This window comes from Cavia porcellus, unplaced genomic scaffold, assembly GCF_034190915.1.
Source record: "Cavia porcellus strain 051 isolate PalLab524CR breed Dunkin Hartley unplaced genomic scaffold, mCavPor4.1 scaffold_21, whole genome shotgun sequence".
NCBI classification, from domain to species: Eukaryota; Metazoa; Chordata; class Mammalia; order Rodentia; family Caviidae; genus Cavia; species Cavia porcellus.
Genome location: NW_026947504.1, coordinates 9865651 through 9885328, shown reverse-complemented (window position 1 = coordinate 9885328; position 19678 = coordinate 9865651). Strand labels below are relative to the sequence as shown.

Sequence of the window (19678 nt, the reverse complement as noted above, 5' to 3'; positions counted from 1 at the left end):
CATTCACAATGTCCCCATACAGATACAGATACACATAGTACATAGCACATGCAAACAAGAATGTTGTCTGCATCCTCCAGAGAAGAGGGAAGGGCTGCCTGAGGCAGGAAGGAAGCTCGCTAGAAGGGACACAGGGGCTGAGAGTCACAGTCATCTATTCTACAGACCTTCTCTGCACTTTGCTCACAGTGAGTCCACATCCTGCCCCCTCAAAGGTACCTGCAAGGACGCAGGCTCCCTGAACACCGTGGACCATTCTGCAGACATTACCAGGGACCCTAGCCTTGGGGGACCCATTTGTTCTTATCAGTTCTCCTCTGCCCCTTTCCTTTAAAGTCAATGTATGGTACAGTTCATGATCAGTTGTCAAAGTTTAAAACTATTTTACCAAACGGTGCCAAGCACGTCAGGATGCCAACCATCCTCCAGATGGATAATGAATGAAACTAAATCCACACACTTGCCAAGGAGCTGTGTACAGGGAAACTCCTCAGAGTGATGGTGGCATAGAGTTGGAAACAACCAAAATGCCCATCAAAAGGAACATAGCCTAAGAAAGTGTCGTACAGTTAACCCAAGGAGCTCATCAAAAAGAATAAGGTAGATCTAGGCAGACCAATGCAGAGGTCTGCAGGGCATTTCTGTGGAATGACAAAAGCAAGTGGCACAATAACACTTACCATGTAATTTATGTCTCATAATTCCTCACTAAAAAACAACGTAATGTTTTGTATGTCTTGCATTTACTTGTAGATCAAGGTCTGTCGGGCAACATACTAAACTGAAAAGCTAAGATTCTCTGAAGAATAACTAGGGATCCTGGAATTTGGGCTGGTGGCTAAAGACTTTAGTCTTACTTAAAATTTTCTGGTTTTGACGTCTGGCATGGTTGTGCAGGCTTGTGATTCAGGAGAGGGAGGTAGGAGGATCCCAAATTTGGGCCAGCCCAGACAATTTAGCAAGACCTTGTCTCAGTAAAACTTTTTAAAAGTCTGACTTTATAAAATCAATGTTTGCGTATATCATTTATAAAATCAGAAAAATTTAAAGATGTTTCAACATCAGATCTGTGTCTCCTAGCAATGGGACACCCCCAACCTATGTAAAATAAGTAAAACTCCTTAGCACAAAGAACCTCAGCTTTACTGCTGATATAATTTTTCTAGTCTTCATTCATTTATGTAGCCAACAAATGCTTCCTGAGGGGCTTCCATGTGTGAGTCTTGTTCTGCAAACGCTTCACTCAGCAGAGCTGCCATTCGTGGTTTCTTTATTCCCTGAACTTCCCCAGAATTCATCTCTTAAGCCCAAATTCTCTCCATTGAGGCCAGAGACTCACCAACTAAGGTTTCCAAACTCTCAAGGGAGGCCCCGCCTTTCTGGGGAGTGATCCTTCCAGACACTTAGCTCTTCCTCAACAAATACTAACCATTTCCCTCTGCACCACTGAATTAAAAGGCAGCTGCTCCACCCCTGATCTGACTGTAACATCCCTGAGTCCACAGAGGTTAGCAATGGGGAGCGTGCGCCCCACTATCCCTGCCTCTACTCCTCACTGTAGAAAAGCACAGAGTGAAGCACAACTCCCCAGCTGAAAACTGCTCCCCAACCCCTTTAGATACTGGAATGGATTGTTGGTCTGAGGCTTGGAGCTGCCGACCTGCTGACCACACATCCTGAGGTGCTGCTCTGGCTGCGTCTGACACTAATGAGGTTTGGTTCTTGTCTTAGCTTTCTACCATTTCTGCAGTGAACACTCTCAGGCCCGGGTCAGCTTCGCTCTTTCTTGCTGTTTTAAAAAGTGTGTGGACCTTGCACTTAAAGCCTAGTTTCTGTTAACTTTCCTTTGTTTGGTCTGCCTCCCAAACCAAAGAATGTTAAAAAGCAAAAGCAAAATTCTAAACTGCCCAGTGGTGGTTTGGCAAGTAGCAGATTTCTCCTAAGAGAGGAAGAGTCTGTGAATAAAGGGTTAAACATTAACACACTTCCCTGGATGGTCCTTTCTAGCTTGTTAATGGAACCCAAGTGCAAACCTTGGCAGAAATCAAGCATTAGCTCATGACAGGTGTAGGCTTTGTGCTGGCTGCTGCTGCATTTCCAGAAAAAAAAAAAAAAAAAAAATCGGGGACGTGGGGACTACTCTATGACACAGTAGGCTGGAACAGATTGCTTTGCAGAGATCTCCTCTGGCTGGAATAATTCCCTATAACAACTTCCTTGACATGCTGTCAGGATGGGCTGTTTCCAAGGTAATAGTTGATGCCTGGGGACATAATAGACATCATCTGTGGCCTTTCTAGACACAGTCACCTACTGCATTCTTCCAATAGAGTTATTGATCCATACAGCAGCCTCTTCTACCCTGGTCTCTCAGGCGGCCTCCAGGTATCCCCACCCCATCACAGTATACCCTTCTACTATAAGTGTGGATAAGTGTGGGGTCAACAACTTGAATGTCTTTGGGAGCCTGCCAGACAACATAAATGACCATGGCTGTCTGGATGATGACAGGAGTACCTCCTCCCAGGACAGGTTGCTTGCAACTCTGACAGATTGTTTCAACCTCAGGATGCTGTGGTGGGAACAGAGTTTTTTGTAGCACTCTCTGGTTGACATTAAATCCATAAAGAAGGTCCCAACAAACTGTCAGGATGATCTGTGCTGGACCGAATCCTGTCCTCTGGAATTTAAGTCTACCCAGAACCTCAGGACATGACTTATTTAGAAATAGGGTCTTTGCAGATGTAGTCAATTAAATGACACTGAGGTCATACTGGATTGGGGTGTGCTCTTAACCCAGTGATGAGGAGCCAGAGAGATCAGACACTCACAGTGGAGATAACCATGCGGAGGCAGAGGTGGGGTGGGGCCAGCAGCAAGCCTTTTGCCCCCGCACCCTGCCTGATTGAAGAGGGGGCTCTTGAGGTTTATTTCTTGTTATTTGTACATAGGTAGGTAGGTGTGCATTTTTGCTCATAAAAGAGCAAAATCTTTCAATGAAAGAGAACAAAACATCATGCAATACAAAACATCTGTGTCTCATGGCCTTGCATCTGAACAACCAGAAAGGCCCACTGAGGCCCCTTCGATCCGCTGTACAAGGTAGCCAGAGGGATCTCTTGCAAACTCAAGTCCCATGGTGTCCCTCATCTCCCTGAAATCCTGTACTGATGGCCTACTACTCTTCTATTGAGTTTGTTTTTGGTTTTGTTTTTTTGTCATTTTGAGGTAGGGTTTTGCTATGCAGTTCAGGCTGGCTTTGGGCTCACTTTGTAGCCCAGACTGGTCTTGAACTTGCCATGATTCCTTTGCCTCAGCCTCCAATCCCAGCAGGGATTACCAGCATATGCTACCAAGCCTGGCTATACTACTCTTCTAATAGTGACTAAAATCATTACTAAATCTCATAAGGTCCTCTAGGCTCTGATCCCTCTCATTCTCTGCCTTAGCCTCACTGGCTTCCTCTAGTGCAGTTTAAGAATGTCTTTTTAATAATGGCAAAGAGGTCTGATATATTGTCAGAAAGTATGGTGCAGAGGGTAAGAGCTTGGAGTCTGAAGCCTGAGTCCTGGGGTGGAATCTACTTCACTCAGACAGCACAACTCAAGGGAAGGTAGCTTTGCACACAAGGGTTACCTCTTTGCAATACTAACTCTACTTTTTTGAAAGCCTTCCTTTAAAATGCAGGATTTTCCACTACATGGATCCCCACCACTTATATATGCCTTACTCAGATGAGTCTAAACTCCAAGTTTTACCATTTCTTAGGGGCAACCCAAGACTACCCCGATTCCCTTTGTCAAAGGCATTAACCATTGTATGGAGACATTTTTGCTTGTTACCATCTGAGCCAGAGGGCAGGGGCAAGGATGGAGAACAGGGCTGCTATCAATGGGCGGGCCACTAGTGGGTCGAACAGGTGCTGCCAGACAACCCACAGCACATAGGACATCATGCTCTCATCTGCCCCAGCGAGAGTTAGGCAGCCCCAAGTGACAACAGTACCACGGCTGGGAACCCCTGTCCTAGATCACTGCATCTCACATGCCAAGGGGCCAGGACTCACAGACATCATGTTACAAGTTTGAGTGATTCAGTCTCCATGGTATATCCATTCCCCCTTCTTTCAAAAGAAGAGCCTTCAACAATAATCAGTGTGTTTCCAATTTTTGTAGACCACAAAGTAATTTGCCCTGATCCAAACTAAATCTTTCATCTATCCATCCAGGCCCTGAAGTGCCCTGTTCTGGCCATTGTCGTTTAGGAGGGACCACAGCGTTTCAAGGAAGTCCAAGCCATTCAGGGTCTGCAGGACGTTTGTGGTTAATCACTTCAACCTGCATAACTTCAACGGAGATTTTCTGAGACCTGTTTATTGTTTCACTGTTCGGTTGCTCCTAAGTTATCTATGACTGAAGTCTTAAATTTATTTGTAGAGCAGAACAAGGTATATTTTTATTCTCACATCCCTTCCAAGTCTCTGAATTAAATTAATATGAACTTTCCAAAATAAATTCACCTTTGAGCTGAAATGAAGCATGGAAAGTTCCAGCCCAAAGGATACCTTATTGGAGAGCAGAAGCAAATGAATGTGGGAGTGGAATGGATATTTCTCTGTAACTTCAGCTCCGGTAGTTACAAAGGAGAGAATATTTGTTAATGTAAAAGATTCTCTAACAAGGTTGATGTATGCAATCCAGGACTGACTTTCTTCCTTTTCTTCAGACTCTAAGAAAGATCAACTAGAAATAAACAGAATGGAAAAATCAGCACATGTGGATCTCATTCGCTGCCATGTCACTGGTTAAAAAGCAAGGAAAGAATGTTTTATCAGAATGGGAAAAAAGGAACAATCAGTAATAGGAAGGCCTCTGATTCTTTTACTCCATAAACATAATTTGTTGGACCATGACTGTGGTCTAGTAGCATTTGTCAACAACTGGAAGTTCACATTTTATGTGGATGGCCACCTTGGTTTTATTTATTCCCATCGCTCTTGGCAATGTGTAACACAGAAAAACGATAGGGCCTCGACAGCATGTTTCACCTCTTAATCCTCAACATGGAGAAACAGTTTCCAATCACCTCCAGCCCCTAGAAAATTAAAAATTTAGATGATTCTGAGGCATGTGTCTTTAAAAACCCATCCATAGCCATAATTGTGATTTTGCCAACATAAAGGTCAAATGTCATTAGTGCGGCATCAAAACTAGTGCAGGGCTGGCCGTGTAGTTCAGTACTAAAGAGTTTGTCTAGCATGAACAAAGGCCTGGAGGGGAGTCCCAGACTCTAGGTAAATTGTTATTTTCAAACAGTTTTCAGCAGCCACAGAATACTTCCCTTCACGTGGTCTCGAGCTAAGCATGAACATATAAGATACTCTAATAGAATAGGGGTCCCAGTAGCCCAGACGCCCAGAATTCTTTGTTTCCTATTGTGTGGATAAACACAGGGGAAAAACAGTTTCACAATGGTTTTTGTTTCCTTTTTTTTAATGAACTGAACTGGCGTAATTTAGAACTTGTCATTAGTTGGGTATAAGCAGATAGGTGCTTCTATATTAATTTTAATAACTCACAGAAATAATGATTACTGTGATATAATTGGGGGTGTTGCTTTATTTTTACTTTCCTTGATTCCACATTATTTGCATTTTTATTATTTGCCCCAAAGGACAGTTCTTAACTTTTTCCTTTTTTTTGTACCAGGGATCAAACTCATGATATTGGGCTTGCCGGGCAGGTGCCTATACCACTGAGCTAAATTGCTGGCCCAGTTTTTAACTTTTTAAAAAATGTCTTAAGAACTTAATAGTTTGTCCAGTTTCTTTTTGTCTTTTAGACTGTATACTGGCAAACAGAAAAGCAGGGGACAAATACCACCTTCCTTTTTCTTCACTCTTAATTTAATCAGATAAGTGCGCCTAAGGATGGAGTTAGCCAAATGGGTACACTACTGCGTTTTCACTGATGCAGTCTCTACAAATGCGAAAGTTTGGGTCCATGAACTCTGTCCCCTAGCAATGGCCAGGCCTCATTCTAGTGTCTTGGTGGGGGGTGAGAGAATGACCCTCCCCAAGGCCCTAGGTAATCTTCCCAATGCCTTGCATTGAAGAAATCCCATTTCTAGAAGGAAGAGTTCTTCCATGAGGGCATGTCCCTGTCACAGGCTCATAAAATCATAACCTGCCTAACCTAAAGGCTATGATGGTATACGGGGTGATGCTAAGTTTTTAACAAAAACATTAAGTTAAACCCACAGAGCCTTTAATTTCTACTTGGACTGGGAAAACATCTTTTAAAAGTGTTTCATCAGAAAATAGTCTCTCCAACTGCACAGCAATTCCACAAAATTAATCCTCCTTCAAATCTGTAATCCAGAAAAAAGAAAAACCCTACAACAGAAGCAGTTAGGTGACAGGGCCTTCAGGAAGATCAGCTCCCTAACACAGCCTTAGCATTCTCTTTAAAAAGCATGGGGGTAACTGAAGCAGTTGAAATTGTAGCTTTCTCCCGACCAGTTCAGAAAACTAATATTCTAGAGGCCGTGTGTCTTATCTTATGGACCACATTTCCAGTGGGGCCAAATACAGAAAGTGCATTTGGATTGGCACATAAAGATTTGAACTATTTTTCTTTAGAGAAAAAAATTGAGCAATCTTGGAAGAACTCCATATTCTTCTTCCTCAAAAAAGAAAATTTAAGTTGCTCTGGAAAACTAGTTAGGACTCTGAGCAGGAAGGAAAGGTTTGGAACAGTTGTCCCTGAGTGAGTCGGTAGAATGTTAATCACTGTCCTTCTGTCTTTTACTTAGAGATTAGCTCATGTCCCAGGCCTCTACAAAAGGAAACTGCATCTACTTAACTTGTGAGACCACCATGAGGAATATCTCTGTAACAGTGGTAGCATGTCAGCCGGATCTAAAGGACACTAAAGTCTGGAAACTTACCCCACAGCATCAAGAGCCCAAGGGGTCAGCAGTGGACTGACTGGACATTTGAGAAAGTCATTTATTTCTTGACCAAAGCTCCCCAGGAAAAAGTACAATTTAACAAAACAGAGTGAAAATGAAATTTCCATATACACTGGGCATACGGCAGATTTAGCCAAAGATATTCTTAAGCAAAGAATATCTGCGTAGACCATGTTAGGTTAAAAATATTATATTATGAGTACAATGACTTTTATATACTGTTAGGTGAGGACAGAAAAATGTTTTTAAAAATAGATAATATATAATTCTATTTTAATAAAATGAATAATGATTCTTCCGATCCAGATAACTGTGTTTCCCCCCACATGACTGTGAGCACATAATTAGGTGTAGAAGGATATATGAGTTGCTACTATTCATAACAGAGAAAAGGTTAGAAAAGAGGCAAGGAAGACTTTTTTTTAAAGAAAGAGAAACTGCTACTGGATAAAAAAGTAAGCAGGGTATAATATTATGGAAAATTAAGACTAAAATTCTATCCCTGTTTTTATCACAAATGTACAAAGACTGAATGTGCACGGAGACAAGAACTGAAGGTGACACACAAGTTTCTTTCAGGACGAAACCATGGATAATTTTGTTAAAGCAATTGCAAAAAGCATCTTAGAAACACGGAATACAATAGCTCTTCTCTGCAGTAAATACCCTCTAACCCACAGTCATTGGCTACCCCACAGAAAGGCAAAAGTGAGATGCACCTTAGAGGTGGGTCTAAGGCTCTGTGAAACAGAGCCAGGCTGTCTATGAGGTCTGAGCAAATGAGACGGAGCTTGGTGTGTTCCAGCCATGCACAAAACAGGCCCAGGAGTGGGACGGCTCCCCTCCTCAGTTGATTTTCTCCGGCACCTGGGACCTCCCAAAGAGCCAGGGACCACCACCCCAGAGCAGAGGCGAAGCGCTCAGGTTGGCCTAACTAGGTGAACATGAGTGCCCTCCATTGGGTACCCGTCAACAGGGACCAACATGACAGTGCTGCCGGTCAATATGGCAGCAAGATGCGTGCTTTCAGGGGTGAGTGGGAAACAAATCAGAAAAAAAATTAAGGAAATAAAATATTAAAAAATGTAAATGTGACGGAAATTATAAACAGCCTAAAGCTTTCTCCCTTCGGGAACAGCTGTGTCTGCTAATCCCTTGAGGAGTCCTCCCTGCGATCTCCCTTCCTTCCTTCCTCCGTCTCTCTCTAATAGCTCCCTTGTTCCTGCTGGACAAAACTAGCCCTTTGTGGCTGCTCTCAGAACAACATTAAAAACAGGAATAGGGAAATTGTAAACAGGAGGCTTCTGGCCTACAGGCGAAGACACACACAGGCCTCTGAGGCCTACTTCATGCTAAGCAAAGAAACAGACCTTTGTTGCTGAAGGGATTAGGACTGCAGGATCTCGGAGCACTGCTGAGGCTTTCAGCTGGCCTGAAGCAGGGGCTTTGTAAAGAGACACCTCCATTAGAGGTCTGCGAGCGGAAATCATTCATGCTCTTTATACAATCTGGGTAATGTGATAGTGTTGCACTGTTAAGCGCCTCTGCTGAGGCCTGGTCCTATCTCCTTGAATAGTAAATTCTTTAGCAGCTAAATAGATGGTGGTATAATTACCTTCGCTGACTTTTTTTGTGAGGCAGGGGATATCTTCTATCTTTAACCCTTGGAGGGAGTCACATTTAAAGATCATCCAGAGGTGGGGGCTGGGGAAGTGTGGGGGTAGAGTCTTCCCAAGTCAGCTCAGAAATAGTCTTTGGCTTTCTAGTACTGGCAAACTATTATCCAAAAAGTGTAACTCTGCAGGCATCACCCTAACATATACTCAATGTGCACTTTGTCCTTACATTCACCAGAATGAACGTCCCTAGAATTGCCTCATTCTGTGCCCTTGGTCTGGAATGTCCCCCAGTCTGCCTTCCTATCCACCCCATGACCGGAATTGCCCTCTCCATGACTGATGGGTGTCCTTCTTCTGAGGTCTGTAGTGTTCTGTACATCTCTGTCCCAACTGCATTTTCCACACGTTTGGAGACTCTCTGCATCTGCCTGCCCGGGTAGCTGTGCTTCTGATCAGTGGTTTATTTCCCACTGCCTGGCCGTTAACGGCCGCATAAGGAAAAGGTATGCACAGCAGCACAGGAAGATGGTTGGGTGGATTTGCCTAAAGATCAGTCCCTAGGGTAGCTGGGAAGACTGTATCCACCTGAATACTGCAGTGGCTTATAAGCACTTTTAAATTAAAATTTTAAAAAATCATCAATGAGATTTTTAGTGAAGGGAACCAAGCAAAATATACTATGGCCAAGAAGGAAAGAAAAATGAGCCCTTTCTCATTTTAGGAATAAAGCAATGACCATTCCCACAAAGGGCAGGTGGCTGGGTGAGGAACCTGGGGGGTCTCGATCCTGTCTCCACACTCTCCTTGGTTAGGAAATAGTCACCAACAGGATGGAAATGTTCTTTACACTTGATGTCTTGGGATCTAAATGGTAATTATGGCATTAATTACCCCCAAAAGTGCTTATAGTCATTGCAGACTTTCAAACATTCTGTCTTTAGTACTACAGAGGGAAAAAATGCTGCATTCTTGGAAATGGACCCTTCTCCTGGCATCATCAGACCTGTCCTAGATGCTGACAAATTCCTCCTGCCAGAAAACATGGCTCCTGGTGGGTATAGGGTTCTGTGGTAATTTCACTTGGAAGGCGTCCAGGTCTCCAAAGCAGAATGGCAAATACTATGGGGTCTATAAGAAGGCTGGTGGTTTTCCCTATGGATGCTCTTACATATATGGGCCCTGCTCAGCCAGGCCCTGAAGGGAAAAACAAATCCTTGCACATTTGGGACAACTAAGAAAATATTAATGCAGGCTATATATTAGTTAATATTACTATAGTGATATTAAATTGGGGTTGGTAATTGTATATTTTAAGAGAATATCCTTAGTCTTAACACACACATACTGAACTATATACAGGCAAGAAACTGGGATACTTAAAAGTTCAAGAAAAATCGGTTTGTATGTATATGTATATGGGAGGAGAGAACAGAGCAAAAGGTCAATTAGTGAATCTACATGAAAGAGTATTAACATTTATTGCACCCAAGGGCTTCACACTGAGTTATAGCCCCAGCCCTTCCTAATTTTTTTTTTTTTAATTTTGAGACAGGGTCTCACTAAGTTGTTGAGCTGCCAATCTGGACTTGAATTTTTGCTCCATCTGCCTCAGCCTCTCAGGGGACTAAGATTACAGGCATGCATCATTGTGTTGGCTGCACAATTATTTATGTTTGAAATTTCTCAAAATAAAACATTTGATAAACAACCTTTAAATACATAGACACACTTCAAGCTGGGCATGGTGGTATATGCCTGCAGTCCTAGCTCTGGGAGGCTAAGGTGTAAGGATTCCAAGTTCAAGCCCAGCCTGGGCAACTTAGTAATACAATAAGACTCTGTCTTAAAATAAAAAACAAAATTCAGTGTGCACTGAGCTTGGCATGAAGGATCTGAGAGTAAAAAAAAAATAATCATCACCATCATCAAATGCTAACCACAGGACTGGAAAAAGAACAAACAATTAGATATTAGTCAGACAAAGGCAGAGAGAAGGGCCTTCCATGGAGGGGGATGGCCAGCACAGGACTGTAGGGCAGGAATGTCCCATGAAGGCAGGGACCTGGTCTGTGCGGTTTCCCTTTTTGTCTCCACACCTTGAACTACTCCTGTCATATGTATGTATATATATATATATATATGTATATATATATATATATATAGTTGGCACTTATAGTTTTTGTCAAATGAATGAAAGAGTTAAACAGCACCATTTATTTGGGAACTGCAAGCAGATCTGGCTACAGGGAGCAGGCGGTTTGTGTTAAGGAGAAATGATTCAGCAGTCCAGGCAGGGGGCCTGGGTATGGAAGCTTTTGTACATTCTGCCAAGGTCCTGGGACTTTATCCTGTGGGTACTGGGAACCATGAGCCGGAGAAGAGGCAGTCAGATTAGCATCTAGAGGGACCACCCTGGCAGCCAGGTGTCACATGGAGTGACAAGGCACAGGCCTGGAGGCAGGAAGCAAGGGTACCAGCCAGGATGATTTCAGTCGCCTGCAACGTAAAGCCCTGCCTCCACCTGGCTGATTCTATTGAGAGACTCATTAGCCCAGACAGCTATAAGCACTGAAGGCTGCCTGTACCCTTCAAAAGATGGTTGTAGCAGTTCCTAGAAAAACATCTGGACAAAAATGACCACAGACAGAAGCAAACCATCTTGTTTGTATGCTGCATGCTTAGCAAGGAAAAATTTCCAGGAGTTTCCCAGGAAACTTCCCGTCATTCCATTGACCCCTATTGAGAATAAGCCCATTACAAAACCAATCATTGTTAAGAGAAGAAAATTACATGCTTGGCTCAAAACAAGTCATTCATGAGAAGAATCAACTGTGATGAACCACCACTCAAGCAAGGCAAAAAGTTGCTAGAAGTCTAAGCTAGGATCATGGAAATTAGGGGTGGAGGCGTGAAAACAGCCCCAAGATTTATTTAGAAAATAAAGTTAGGAGACTTTGGATGTGAATGGTGAATGTGGAGGATGAGGAAAAGGAAGGGAAGGGAAGGGTAGCTTCCTCTGTATTTCTAGCTTGGATGAGTGGACAGAAGAGAGCACTTACCGAGATAAGGTACCCAGGAGGAGGAGAGGGGGCTTTGGAGAAAGGCAGGTCTGGGAAGGTTCAATTGGAAGAACCTATGAGCATCAAAATAAAAGTATTGGATATCAGTGGAATACAGGAGATAATCCATGCCATGATGGTTTAGACCTAAAATGTTCCCAAGTCCCATGTTCAGAAGGGGGGCTTTTGGAATATGATTGGATCATGAGGGGCTTTTGCTTCAACCACAGATTAGCCTAGTCATGAGACTGTAATTTGCTGGCATGATTGGGAAGTAACAGAAACTTAGGAGGTGGGGCCTCGTTGAAAGGAGTGGATCATAGCATGTAACTTAGGGACCGCATCACATCCCTGACCTCTTCCTCAGTTCTGTTTCCTGGCTGTCAGAAGGTGAGCAGTTTTACTTCAACACACACTACTGCCATGATGGTGCTGGGCAAACGAACTATGCAAACATAAACTGAAACTATGAGCCGAAATACATTTTTCCTCTTTTAAATTAGTTTATGTCAGGTATTGGGTACAGTGACAGAAAGCTGACCAATATGATCTATTATCCCAGACATGGTTCTCAGACAAGTGTTGGCCCAGAAAGACACTTTTAAATTTGAACCAGTATTTAACCTCTCAGAAATTCCAAATAGGAATATGTATTTTTGGCTGGAAAAACTGGAAACACTGGCCCTAAATTCTTACATTAGTGACCTCCTTGACCCCTGGAGTAGCCACCCCGCTGCTAACACTCTCACACAGCTTTAGCTAAAACCAGCCATTCTCTATTCCGCTGCACTTACTGGTTTTCTCCTTGCTGATTTTGCCTGTCTGGCCCCTGGAGGCATTTCCATCTGACACCCCTGCCCAGAATGCTGGGGGAAGAGGTTAGAGCTGTTGACATCTGGTGTGGTGGATTAACTAATGATCAATTTGTGACACCCAGCTCAGCTGAATCAGCACAGTGCTGGGTGTGGAAGCCCTACCTGAGAATTGTTGCCAGAGAACTGGAGGGGAAGATGGTGTGCTGTGGATTGTCCTGGAGAAGCTTGTCATGTAGGCTTTCCCATGAACTCAAGTGAAATGTTGTCAGAAGAGCTTGGATCCTTGGATCCTTGCTTTCATTAAGGATGGCTATGGTTTTCTTCTGAAGAGCTCTGGTCCTTACCTTGAATGTCGATTCCTGACTTTAGTCCGTCAGCCTGTTGGCACAGACCTCCATCCCACAGGTGCAGACTTTCTAGCTTCCACCACTGACCTTTGGGCTTCCCCAGTGCATATCCTTGATACAGACTTCTGTGAGACATTGTCGTGGGCTCTAGGCCTCTAGCTGGACCTGTGAAGGATATTGCCATGGGCTCTAGGTCTTCAGCTTGGACTCATGCAGGGCATTGCTATGGCATCCAGGCCCTCGGCTGGATTCTTTGGATCTCTGGTGCATAGGCAGATCTCTTGAATTCTTCTCCATTTGACTTTTTGGGAGATATTATAAGGTAATTCTATAAGTTATATGTTCTGTATGAAATCTATTCCCTTGCAAACCCTGACTACAATACACAGGGAGTCACCTATCAACACTGAGGAGGTGGTCAAATCCCTGACTGTGGACACAATCACTCAGAGAAGATGCGACGAGAACTTGGTCAGGAAGGTCCTCTTGAAGCCATGTTTTTATAATGGAGGAGGAAAAAGTATGCAAGAGACAGAGAAAGAAACACCAAAGAAATTGGAGTGGAAACAGAGATGTTGGCATATGAAAAACTAGGAGAGGAGAGGTAATACCCATTTGGCCAGATATAGCAGAGTGTCCAAGGAGAGAAGACTCCAAAAGAGGTGAGGCAGCGGGTAGAGGGCGCCTTGTGATCCAGGGAGCCAAATGGGTTGAGTAGAGGATACGAGTTAAGTGGACAACACAAGTGGTCACACACACAGACACACAGACACACACAAACATTACTTGGCAAGAGAGGGAGAAAAATGATTGAATGGAAGATGTGGAATGACAGATGGTTCCCCCTAGGATAAGAGGAATCTGGACAGAGCCCATCCTGAAGGAAAGAAGCTGGTGGTGAGAGGGATGGTGCAGAAATCTAACACGGAAGGATGAACAACAAAACCAAACAGGGGCAGGGGTGTGAGACAGCTGGGCCCAAGGTGCTGGCTGTACACGAGCACAGGAAGGAGGTGTCCAGCCTCCAGTGCTACCAAACAGGAAGGAACAATATTTCTACAAGCAAATGAGTGTGTTCAGAAACTTGACGGCCACCAATGGCCTACGACAATGGGAAAAGTGGAATTAGTAACTCTTCAAAGGGATGCTCTGGGGTACCCTTCCTTTTTGCTTTAGTAGGAAGGCTGGGTAGGGAGGGGACAGTAGGGAGATCACCCACAGCACTGACTGAAAATGGCAATGGTGGGGGTCACAGCAATGCCTGCAGGCTGGTTTTCAAAGAGGTCCAGTTCCTATCACCAGAGGGGAAAAATGAACATGTATGTTGTGGATGATCATTTTCCGTGTGGCAGCAGCTCTGAGCATGGAGGAGAGGCGGTCATAGCACAACACACAGACTAGAGAGCAGCAAACAAACTGAGCACATCCTGCTGTAAGCGAATGCTTTCCTCTGCCCCTACACTCCTCATTCCAGAAGCGCCTATAGTCACCGACATGACAGTAAGCACAACTCCATTTGTTCGGTACCCAGTCAGCTCAGAGACCAGTGGCTGCACTAAAACCAGCACGGTGTGGCCGGTTGTTGTAACGCCCATCAGGAGAACAAGGTGGGATGTTGCATAAAGGTTTGAAGCAGAGCTGGATTTGGTGCCTCCTTTATCCAAGATGTTAGGCCTCTTTCAGGAAAGAGGCCAACCAAAGCAATTTTTAGGAGCGATTCTGTTCTGATGAGCCTTTCCATCCTGGGGAGCCAGGCAGACTCCAAGGCAATGGCTCCCCTGAAATTCCATCACTGCAGACCATGGTCTTGACTATGACCCAAAAAAAGTTCCTTCCTGGATTGGGCTAGAGAGCTGTCTGAGGCCCCAGGGCTTCAGTGAGCCTCAGAGTTCCCACCTTGTGATTCTAGCTAGAAGCCTTGAGGAGCAGGTGACTGCCCACAACCACATTCTCAAGCTTCCTAATGCCCAATTCCAGATATTATCTTGTCCCAAACTGTGACACAGGATACAAACAGCAATCTCCAAGCACTCTATTCACCCATATTTTAATAAAATTTCCTAAGGATAATGATTTGGATTGTCTCCTTCTGCATCTTTTTTCCCCCCCAGTGGTGGAGTTGCTATAATGCAAAACAAAACACAAACAGCTCTTTTATTATTTAAAAAAATGGAGGCAAAATATGTGCACAAAAGCCACTATCTTGACAGTAGGCACCCCTGAATTACCAAGACTTAGTTGATATAAAATTTTCCATGTTTCAAAAACTATTTCCAATGTTTAAAATAACAAAAATGTGGGTACAGCCAAACACTGGAAAAATATCAATATTCTTTAATTCCTTCTAAAAGACAGGAGATTTAAAAATAGAACTCGGCAGAAGAGGTAGGCGCACTGGCATCCTTTCACCTGTTTTGAATTATGTGGTTTTAACCCAGTATGCATTTCCCCAGAGGGCCTGTGGAATCTTCTTTCAAGAACAAGCTGAAAATCCATCTGTCAGAAACAATCTTGGGGTACTGAGGTGTAGAGATGGCAAACAGAACAGACCTTCCCCTGAGGTTGCTTCGTGTACAGAACAGTCCTATCTCCGCAAGATGCAGAAACTCATTATCCTTGATCACTGGCGACCTGAATGGCAAGGAAGGCCACCCACACTGGGCACACAGCAGTCCATGTCCTCAAGAAGCTCATCGTCTCCTGGCAGAACCAGATGCCCACACAGATCCTTTCAAGACAATACCACATTGTGAGAGAACAAAATGTCAATGGGCATCTGAGCCAAATGCTGTATTACCAGTGTACACCAGCGGTGAAGTGTGCCATAGAGAGTCACCTTCTGACACTCATGGGCCCTGGGGACAATGTGTTTCTTACCTGCACCTCCAGCAACACAGGAGAGGATGTTCCTCTCACCAAGGTGAGGATGAGCAGAGTGGGGTCTGAATCCAGGCTGTTCTGCTTTCAAAGTCCATGTGTTTTTCATATCGGGAAACACCTCAAGTACCACATATTTAAGATGGCCTTTCCCAACTCTTTGTGAATTTTATTTATTTATACTTCTCTCAAGGCAATCATCTTAATTTGGATGTAGTATCATTTGTGCTCTTATCAATTTTGCTGAATCGTCAAGTTCAAAGGCAAGGATAGCTTCTTTCTGTGTGTTTTGAGTGTGTGTGTGTGTGTGTGTGTACGCACGTGTGTATGTAGGAATTTTTAGATAAGGCATGCCTTGATGATGAGGTGATGTTTAAGCAGACACCTAAAAGAATGGAGAGCAATCCTGGAGGTAGGAGAGTTAGGGTGGGGACAATCCAAGAGTGGGCAGAGCAAGTGCACAGGTCCTGTGTCCAGCGATAAGGATTCAGAGCAAAACCTTCACTCTTCTACCCTGTAATGTGTCCACTTAATCTTACCTTTTTTCAAAGCATATCCCAATATTCAACATCATAGTTGTGCATTTATTTGCTTATTCTTTATAACTTCAGCCAAATTCTAAGCCCTGTGAGGACTTTGTCTTGGTAGATGGAGAACATGCTATACATATTGGCTTAGGAATGTTTTGTGCAAAGAAAAAAAAGAAAAAGAAAAAGAAAGCCAGGCATGATGGCACAAGCCTATAATCCCAGCACTTGGGAGGCTGAGGCAAGAGGATTGCTGTGAGTTGGAGGCCAACCTGGGCTACATAATGAGTTTAACACCATCCTGCGCTACAAAGTCAGACTGTTTCAAAAAGAATACTCTGTGTATTATCTGAATTTCTAATTTTCATTTTGTGTCAATTAAACTCTTAAGATATACAACTACTGAGCTAAGCACTTTACATGCATTACCTCACTTAATCCTCACAAAAGCCCTACACGTGTGAATACAAAACCACTACATGTATAAATACGACTGTTTCCCTCATATACCAAAGGAGAAAATTGAGTCAAGTGACTGGTTAACATGACTTAGCTACTAAGTGCCAGAGCAGGCATGTGAGCCCAGTATGATTTAAAAGTTTGCACCCTTTAGTCAAAACAGTATTCTCATCTTGCTAAGCCTCTTGTGGCCACCACAGTGTCATGAACACAGGAGATCCTCAACAGTCACTGTTTGACTTAAATTAATTCAGTGCGGTAGGGGCACATCCCAAAGAGACTGCAGCCCAGACTCTGGTGGCCAGGTTAGAAGATGTTTCCTTCCAGTACTGGAGCTTTTAAAGAACAGCAGCATCAAGGAAATACACACATTCCTCCCCAGGAACCTAGCACTCAAGAAACAGCATCTCAGTGTGTGGCTCCAGGGACAAATATTTGGCTGATATTTGAAAAATATTTGGCTGATATCCATTTAACTAAAGGCAGACAAATTCCAACTTCCAAAATCCTTTCATTATGGAGAGGAGCAGCTGCGATGACACACCTTTTTGTAGACTCATGAAGACATCGAAGGGCTGAGGGTCCTGGGCTTGATCCTCAGTACCATAAAACAAACAAACCAAAAACCCAAGAGTGCGGAGGCTAACCAGGGGGAACTAGGGAACGCAACCCTGTCACAGTTTACCCAGGAGCGCTGTGTCTGCTGGAGTGAGGAGGTTCAGTTCCTTGAAAGATAAATGATCAAGAGGAAGTCCGAGAAGTCTTCATCTCAGACCAAAACACAATACTGCCCTGCTTTGATTCTTGCTTGCTAAGATCAATTCAGTTCCTGGACACTAAAAAAATTAGCACAGATTTCTCACTGGTTTCTCCACCTTCCTAGCCACATAAGTGCAGCCTCATGTATACAGCTCAGGACCAGGCTGCTGACAGGTGAGCACCCCCAGGTAATCAATCAGGGCTTATTATTCCTTGTGTCTAGACATCCCCCTTAAGCTTTAGGTACTCATAGGTTGCACTTTTCAAAACTCGTTGGATTAGCACTGTGAGACACTGGGATTAAGGATGAGTGGTACTAAATTAGTTCACTGATTGCTTTAGCATAGTTCTGGGTGTGGACATTGGGAAGATTCACTCTGCATATGGGTGGCACCACCCAAAAGCCACTGTTTGCTGCCTCTGCCTGCCGTGAGCTCTTTTTCCTCTGTGATGCCCCTCTGCTGTGCCACCCAACCAACAGTGGGCTGAAACCTCTTCAAACTGTGAGCTGAAAAAACCCTTTCCTCCTTTAATTGTGGGTGTCAGGTATTTTGTCTTGGCAATAAGAAAAGTATGACAGTGCTGCACAAACTTGGCTGCTGAGAACAGCCAAGACACATCCAATCCCTGCACTACTCACAAAGAGTATCCACATCTTAAACTACAGGCATTTGGATGCCATGGTGGTACAGTGGTGCCAGGTTCACGGACTTCATTCTTTCCAAGATTCTGGTCTCATACCGAATTGGATGAGGACCGATACAAATTTCTTTATAAGGTTAACACTGATCCCAACCATTGAATTTGATTTAGTGAAGAATGGAGCCAGGATGGTTCCCCCAGAACCTTACGGTATGTTTGATCGTGCAGCAGTCCCACCCACTCTTTCCCTACCCGCCTCTCAGAAAACCATCACAGGCCTTGGAAGGACCTAGCTGGTGAGCTAGGTATCCATCCTTTGTTCCCTGGGCCTCAGCCTGTTCCAGAACAAACACCGTTTCCTGAGATGAGTGCCAGCCCAGGCAAACAGGAGACAGAAAAAGACTTGGGAGCCCTCAAGTCAATGGCTATTAGAAACAAGGCCCCTCCTCACCATGCTGAAAAGTAAGCACCCCCACTAAGCCCTTGCTTCCCTCCAGCCCAAAACAGCTCCCCAGAGCTAACAAGGACTGTAGCGAAATACACTGTGGGCTCAGAGCTCCAGGCTTCTTTCAATCCAAGCCCACCCTGCCCAGCACCTTGCCCGATAATGTGTCCAGCACAGGCTGCTTTCTCCCTTTGAAGCATTTAAGACCACACACTGGATCAGTCTGCCTGACTGCCCCTCAGGCTCTGCCTCTGTCTCATTCCTACCTCCCACTATGGCTTCTCCTGAGATACAAGCCAGGCCCTGTAAGAGGGGTCCTCCCACTGGTCCACAGACGTTTCCAGTGACTGCATCCTCATCTCAGGAAATGATGCTGCTTCGTCTCTCAAGACAGAAATAACCTAAGACTCATCCTTGATTCATGCTTTTTTCTCAGCCCCTTAAGTCATTCTATGTCATGCCAACTCTACCTCCAAAATATGTCTCAAATCTGTCCTCCTCTTTCCAAGCACACTGCCTCTTCTCTAAGTTTAGCTGTCACAAACACTCACTCAGGCTTCGAGAGCAGTCTAAATGGTCCACCCTTTACCACTCTTGGACTCTGTAGCACAATGCTAGTTGCCCATGAAATTCATTCTTTTCTGTTTTGAATTGAAAATATGGCTACATTTCCCAGACTCCTCTGCAGCTAGTTTGGCCATGTAACCAGGTACGTCTACGTAGTGAATGTAAATAGTGTATGTGATTGTGAATTCCTTGCTCAAAAGGAAATCGGTTCTCAGCTCTTCCTCTTTCTGTCCTTTTTCCAGAAGCTGGAATGCACATGTGGAGCTGTGCCTGGCCCTGGCCATAGATGAGCACAGGAACCTAAGGAAAGGTAAACAACAAGGAGCTTTGGTCCCAGAAGGATCTTGCAGAACAGAGCTGCCTGCCAGTCCTCGATTGTTCTGGTTGTGGTGATGAGAAGACAATGGATAAAACAAAAGAGACTGTGATACAAACCAAGTAAGAGATAATGGCTTCAGCATCAGAAATGGTGAGGTAGAGCCAAATTCTGGCGATACTCTGAAAATACACTTAGATTTCCTACTAAATTCTCTACTTTGGCCATGAGAGAAAGAGAGATGTCAAGGATGACTCACTCCAAGGCTTTTGCC

At 44.1% G+C, this 19678-nt stretch overlaps 1 long non-coding RNA gene across 15 annotated transcripts in view; it reads right to left on the bottom strand.

Annotated features, from left to right (window-relative positions):
- Window positions 1–19678, bottom strand: part of LOC101787993 (uncharacterized) — a 260957-nt gene that overhangs the window by 91685 nt on the left and 149594 nt on the right. The window contains exon 6 of one of the 15 annotated variants that reach the window (XR_010041642.1): window positions 11651–11724. The exons of the other annotated variants lie outside the window; for them this stretch is intronic. This is a non-coding gene — a long non-coding RNA (uncharacterized LOC101787993). The remainder of the gene's footprint in view (window positions 1–11650; window positions 11725–19678) is intronic. 15 annotated transcript variants of the gene reach the window in all.